Consider the following 6306-nt stretch of genomic DNA (forward strand, 5'->3'; position numbering starts at 1 on the left):
TTTTCTTTTTGGACTTAGCCTGAGGAGAGACTGGGCGTTTCCTCTCCCCGGCCGCCTCTGTGGACCTAAAATCAATCTGCAAATTAAGGGGATACATTTGGATGTTTGTATTTATTTATTTATTGTTGTTGTTGTTTTTTTTTTGTTATGTTCTGTTTTTCCCTAATGAGGGACTGAAGGATGACATGATGCTGCAAGGTCGTCAAATTTAAGTTTGAAACACTGTAATATACCACAGTCTCACATGTATTATTATAAAACTACGTGTTGTCGGTGGTGTTCGCCTGCATGGCTCAATCTAACTTTTAAAGCTTAACATTGTTACTCTTCTCCTCCTCCTTGTGCTGGCCTACAGTAATGGTGCAGCAGTGATTCATGTGTGTCCACACTGCCTCACAGTATGCTAGAGGCCTCTGCAGATGCCTTGTTTGTTCCTGCTTAAATCTCTAGGCTGCCATATGGTCATGGTGTTTGTTCTGTATATTGTTTAATCTTAAATAAAAAATAACAATGGTGTTTGTTCTGTGTGTGTGTGTGTTGTTTACATATATATTTATAATATTAATATAAAAATAATAATGGAAGTGACATCTGGTGGGGTATATGTATATATATATATATATATATATATATATATATATATATATATATATATATATATATATATATATATATATATATATATATATATATATATATATATATGTGTATGTGTGTGTGTGTGTGTGTGTGTATGTGTGTGTGTGTGTGTGTGTGTGTGTGTGTGTGTGTGTGTGTGTGTATATATATATAGCAGAAGTCACACATTGAAGTATTAACCTGAGAGGCGAGGGAGTGTTTATATATCAGTTTACATTAAAGGAATGTATTAAAAGTCACAGACACTTGAGTGCTTCAGTGTACAGATCCTGGTGTGACTGCCTAGTTTGTAGGACTTTCCCAGGTTTTTCCCCAGCACCCTGCCCCTCTTCTTCTATTTTCATTCTTGATCTCCTTTACATTCCTGCTCACCCCACATGACCTACAGTAGCGCTAATGTTGTCGTGTTTGTGAAAGCTGAGTCTGAACCCGCTGAGACTTCTGTTTAGAAGCAGATGCCGTAAAATCTGTTTTTGTTACATTCGTTTCCATTGTTACTTTCTGCCTCCCTCTTTAACTCTTAGTTTGGGGCGTTTATACAAGGAAAAAAAAAACAACAAAAAAGAGTCGAAAGTTGTACCTCACTTCTTCTCACTTGTGTATTTTCCTGCTTCCTTGTAAAATCCTGCCAAACAAAGATATTTAATAAATTATAATAAGTTATATAACAGTGAGTTCACTACTTGTTCTCCCAGTGGCATTGCTAAATAGTTTGCACATTCTAAGCTTGAAATCAGAAACTATAAATTTATTTGTCAAAGCTTGGTGTGACAATAAAGCTTTTTCATGTGCTCTAGTTTTGTTTTTGTTTTGATTAATGTCTTAATAGTGAGAACACGTCCGTGTATCAGCACGCAGAGTATCGTTTCACATTGCTGAAGTGTTGTATTACAGGTAAAGTCTGCCAGTTTTCCGAAAAGGAAATGAACATTATTTTTTTTTGGCAGAAACATGCAGCCATTAAGCTCTCTACTCGTGTTGTAAAAAAATCTATCTGAAATAATGTCACAATGTATTGTTCTACATCTAGAATTAGCATGAGAACTTTAATTTTAATGTTATTATATCTGAAAGGGGGGGGCTTCCCTGCAATTTCCACCCTCTGTTTGTTAACGTCAACAGCTTGTGGTACAAAAAAAAAAGTAAAACCCACTTTAATTCCTCAATAACCACGTGGACTGCAAACAATCTTTGACCAGATATCCTTCCTGTATATCTGGGCTTGGGACCAGCACTAGCAGTAGTTCACTGGTGTTTCTTCCGGGTGTTGAACTGGGGATCATTTAAACCTAAGTTGAATACATTAACCACTGTGCCACAGGGCCTTTTTGTTTTTTCAAGCTGCAACTAACCATTTAAAATCAAAAAACAATCTCACTGTCAGCACAGCACCTTGCCCATTTGTTTCAAGCACTTGGATGAAAAACATTTCTTGGATGCTGATTAAGGTTGAGTTTCCCACTGATGACAACCTTTACTGCTGTTAAACTGCAGATTCCTCCAGACCTATATAAAGGTGTCACTTTACTAGGTGAGGCAGCTCTCCTCCTCACCATTATCTGTGCTGCATGTCTCAAAGAAAACAGAAGGGCTGTTTATCTATTGAACGATGGCTTCAATAACAGTTCATGGTTATGCCTGGATACGGCAGCACAAAACAACCATTGTTGCTGTGCGATTAGATCGTACCACACACACATGGATAATTGGGTAATGTTTGGTACAATGGCCAGAGCCTGTCAGGATACAGCTCTCTTAGCAGTGGATGAATGGAGATGTCTGTCTGACACAGAGGAAAAAAAAGACGAAAGAGAGAGGGAGGAGGGAAGGTGGGAATACCTAATTGCAGGCTTTATCGTGATAGATAGGGAGAGGAATGCGTCTGACAAGCACATCTTTGATCTCTTGAGTGTTGGCAAGCCTACTGACAGACAACAAGAGGCTCTTAGACCAACCATAGAAACATATGGTCTGCTCAGCTTGTGGGTGACCTGACTGAGTGATGTCATTTCCAGGAGGTTTCTCGAAATTAGGGAATGGGGTAAAGAAAAAAAGAGAAGGCATACTGAGAAAGACAGCATCCTTCCTATATTAGGAGTGACATGCCTTTCTATCACTCCTAATATTTCAGATCATCAAAAAAATTTCAATATTAGACAAATATAAGGTAATTAAACACAAAATGCAGCTGTCAAATTATGATTCTATTTATTAGGGCAAAAAAAGCAATCCAAACCTACCTAGTCCTATGTGAAAAACTCATTGCCCCATAAACCTAATGGGTAGTTGTGCCACCCTTTGCATCAAGAACTGCAATCTGAAAAAGAACTCTTTCATATCATTTTGGAGGAATTTTGGCTCATTGGAACATGAAATTTCAAAGGATCTCAATCTGACTTAAGTCTCAAGTTTTTGTTATGCAGGTCTCACTACCATCTTGTGAACCTTCCCTTTCGCTCTTGTTGCTATCCCTCTGTCACATATCAGCCCTGACACTTGTCTCCACCTACTCCACCCTGCCTGGGTTCTCTTCTTCACCTCTCGTGTGCACTGCCCGTTGTCCCCTGTAATTTAAACTCATCTACCTTAAGGCCCTCTACTCCTTACAACTTTACTTTCCTACCTGCCTCCCTCTCATTCTTTCACATGTATTTTTTTCATTCCTCTGCTCTCCTCCACCTGCTCCCTACTCTCACTACAAATCACAATGCCATCTGCAAACATTATAGTCCACGAAGACTCCTGCCTGAACTCATCAGTCAGCCTGTCCATCACCATCGGAAGCAAGAAGGAGCTCAAGCTCAGAGGCGATCCCTGATGTGATCCCACCCCACCTTGTACATAAACTGCTTCATCAACACTTTTTAGTGATTTAAGTATCTGTTCATTCGTTACATTTAATTTTACCTTTCAGGTGTTTGTCATGACTTGGTTTGCTAATCATTACGCATTAGCATTAGTTTTGGCAATCTATTCTTTGACAACTTTTTCAGCCATTTATCTATGCCAGCATGTTTTAATGCAGTCTGTGTCTAGGATGCGTGATTTTACTTCATGAATAAGTCAAGATGAATTAATCCATTGATTTTTTAAAATTAATTTAACAGTACAAAAACCCATGTAGACTAACACCACCATTTCATAGTATGCCTATTAATATTATCCTACTTATAACATTTAAACCTTTTCTTTCTCTTCTTGACAGTGGAAGCTATAGAAATGTTATCGGTTTATGTACTGGGTATGTGAGAAAGCAGCACCATGGTTAGGTGACACACACTATTCTTACGTACAATGCGTCAGTTTAAGGTGACCACATGCAGCTGGGATGAAACTTGGTTATGGATAAGACTCATGCTAAAACATGACCACAAAAACCCCAATAGATTGCAACAGAGATGAGGCCACAGGAATGTCACTCTGACACAAAAGCAGAAAATCAGATGCTTTTATTAATCAGTTCTGAGAAGTGTGTACACACACACACACGCGCGCAATGTTGTCAGCGTAGCAATATGTATAGCAGTTACTGTGTAGAATATAATAACTCAGCAATGTAGGGAGACAGACAGGAGCCCAGTACCATAATACCCTCTGTCTGTTCCACAGTAGTGTGGGCTGATGTCTGACACACACACACACACACACACACACACACAGTCTCTGACATCATATAGGCAGGGTTCTGGCTGTGTGCATCCTCTCGGTCTCCCCCCACTGTGTCGACTTGTAATTCACTTACATCACTTCCCTCTCAACAGCAACAAACGGCCGGGTTGTTGGGAGAGTCCACTGGATGAGGGGAGAGGAGGGGGTACGTTTGACTCAGACCCATGGAATCCATGATATACTGTACTAGGCTTTGTGCTGGAAAGGGGAAAACCAGCTACATCATCTAGTCTTTTGTTTACTCCAGTCTTTTTTCTTATTGATGCATCTGCTCTTTCTTTCATCACCATGGACTAATAGGTGTGCTTGCCTAATGGGCCGAGAAGCTGAATCACTGAGGTGGGTCTAAGGTCACGCTGGCTGACTTACCCTTCTGTAGCATGGAGAGCAATGAGGCATTTCAACAGTTTCTGACATGATAATTCAGAAATTAATTTTCTCCTGGATCGTGAGATCAATTGTTTTTAGGCGGAGGTTGCAGTCTTGCCATCCAAAAAGTTCAGAATCCAAGTGTAATACTGAAAATGTTTATGGATTGGAAGATGTAATCATTTGGATCTTATTGCAGCTTTTCCACTGGATGTCTAAAAGAGGGCCATTCAAACTATTTACATTGCACACCACTTTCTTGCACCTGTCTACATACAGCCACCACCTGTATTGGAATTAGGATATTTTCTTATACTTTAACACCTTCTTTATGGTGGGCTATGAGCTTCTTCTCACTGTTTGTTACATGCCATCTGTTTGAACTGATTTTGAAGAAGATGTAGTAAAGTATTAGTTTTTCACAATTATTTTGACTCACATAGCAAATACTTCACTTATTTTAGTGTTTTCCATCTACAACCTGTGATTCAGTAGCTTGTTGAACCACCTGTAGCAGCAGTAACTTGAAGTAATCACTTCCTGCATGACTCTCATATCACTGTGGATGAATTTTGGCACACTCTACTTTTACTTTCTTTCTTGTCCTTGCTTCAGTTCATTGAGGTTTGTTTATGTGCAGCTCCCGCCACAGCATTTCAGTCAGGTAGATATCTGGATTTTGACTGATCCATTACGTTACCTGATTGTTTTCTTTCAGACATTCTGTTGTAGATTCGCTGCTGTGCTTGGGATCATTGTCCTGTTGCATGACCCAATTTTGGTGAAGCTTTAGCTGCTTCAGCTCTGTTATCCAGATGAGTTCATGGTCAACTCAGTGCCTGCTTGGTGCCCAGTGGCTGCAAAAACAAGCCCAAATCTGGACCTCTCCACCACCATGCTTCACAGTTGTTGTGCTGATATGTTGCATTTAGTTTCCTCCAGACATGATAATGTGTATTATGGCCAAACATCTCCATTCTGACCTGCAAACTGGCAAAACATCTGATTCTGATAAGCTAATCGAGTGCATTTGATTATTGCGTAGTGATAACACGTTAGACTTACATGAAAAATCCAGAAAATGTCATTCTGAGACACAACCTAAACCTTGCCTCAGGGGGAACAAGCCACCCTACAGTCCCATAATGACTTTCCTATAATGGGAAAGTGGTGTATCACAGTCTTTACTTTTCAGCACAGTCACAGTTTTATAGTTAAATCACACTAACGTTCACTACGTCCACACCAGTGTTGGTCAAGTTACTTGAAAAAAGTAATCAGTAACTAATTACTGATTACTTCCCCCCAAAAGTAATCCCGTTACTTTACTGATTACTTATTTTCAAAAGTAATTAATTACTTAGTTACTTAGTTACTTTTTAAAAACACAATTTACAACCTGAATAGATAAAGCAATAGATCTTTCTGCCCAATTCTACTTTTTCTGCATAATCCATCATACAAAATGTAATCAAATGGAAACGTCTCTTTTTAAAACTTTAAACTTTAAATCTTTTACCTTTATGCATCAAGCAAAAATTTAATTATATGCAACATTCTCTGACTGGAAGAAATTTGTTTAACATTTAAACCTATTTTCTGCACATTCCAGCATATAAAATAAAATAT

Source organism: Oreochromis aureus, linkage group 16, assembly GCF_013358895.1.
Source record: "Oreochromis aureus strain Israel breed Guangdong linkage group 16, ZZ_aureus, whole genome shotgun sequence".
Lineage (NCBI taxonomy): Eukaryota > Metazoa > Chordata > Actinopteri > Cichliformes > Cichlidae > Oreochromis > Oreochromis aureus.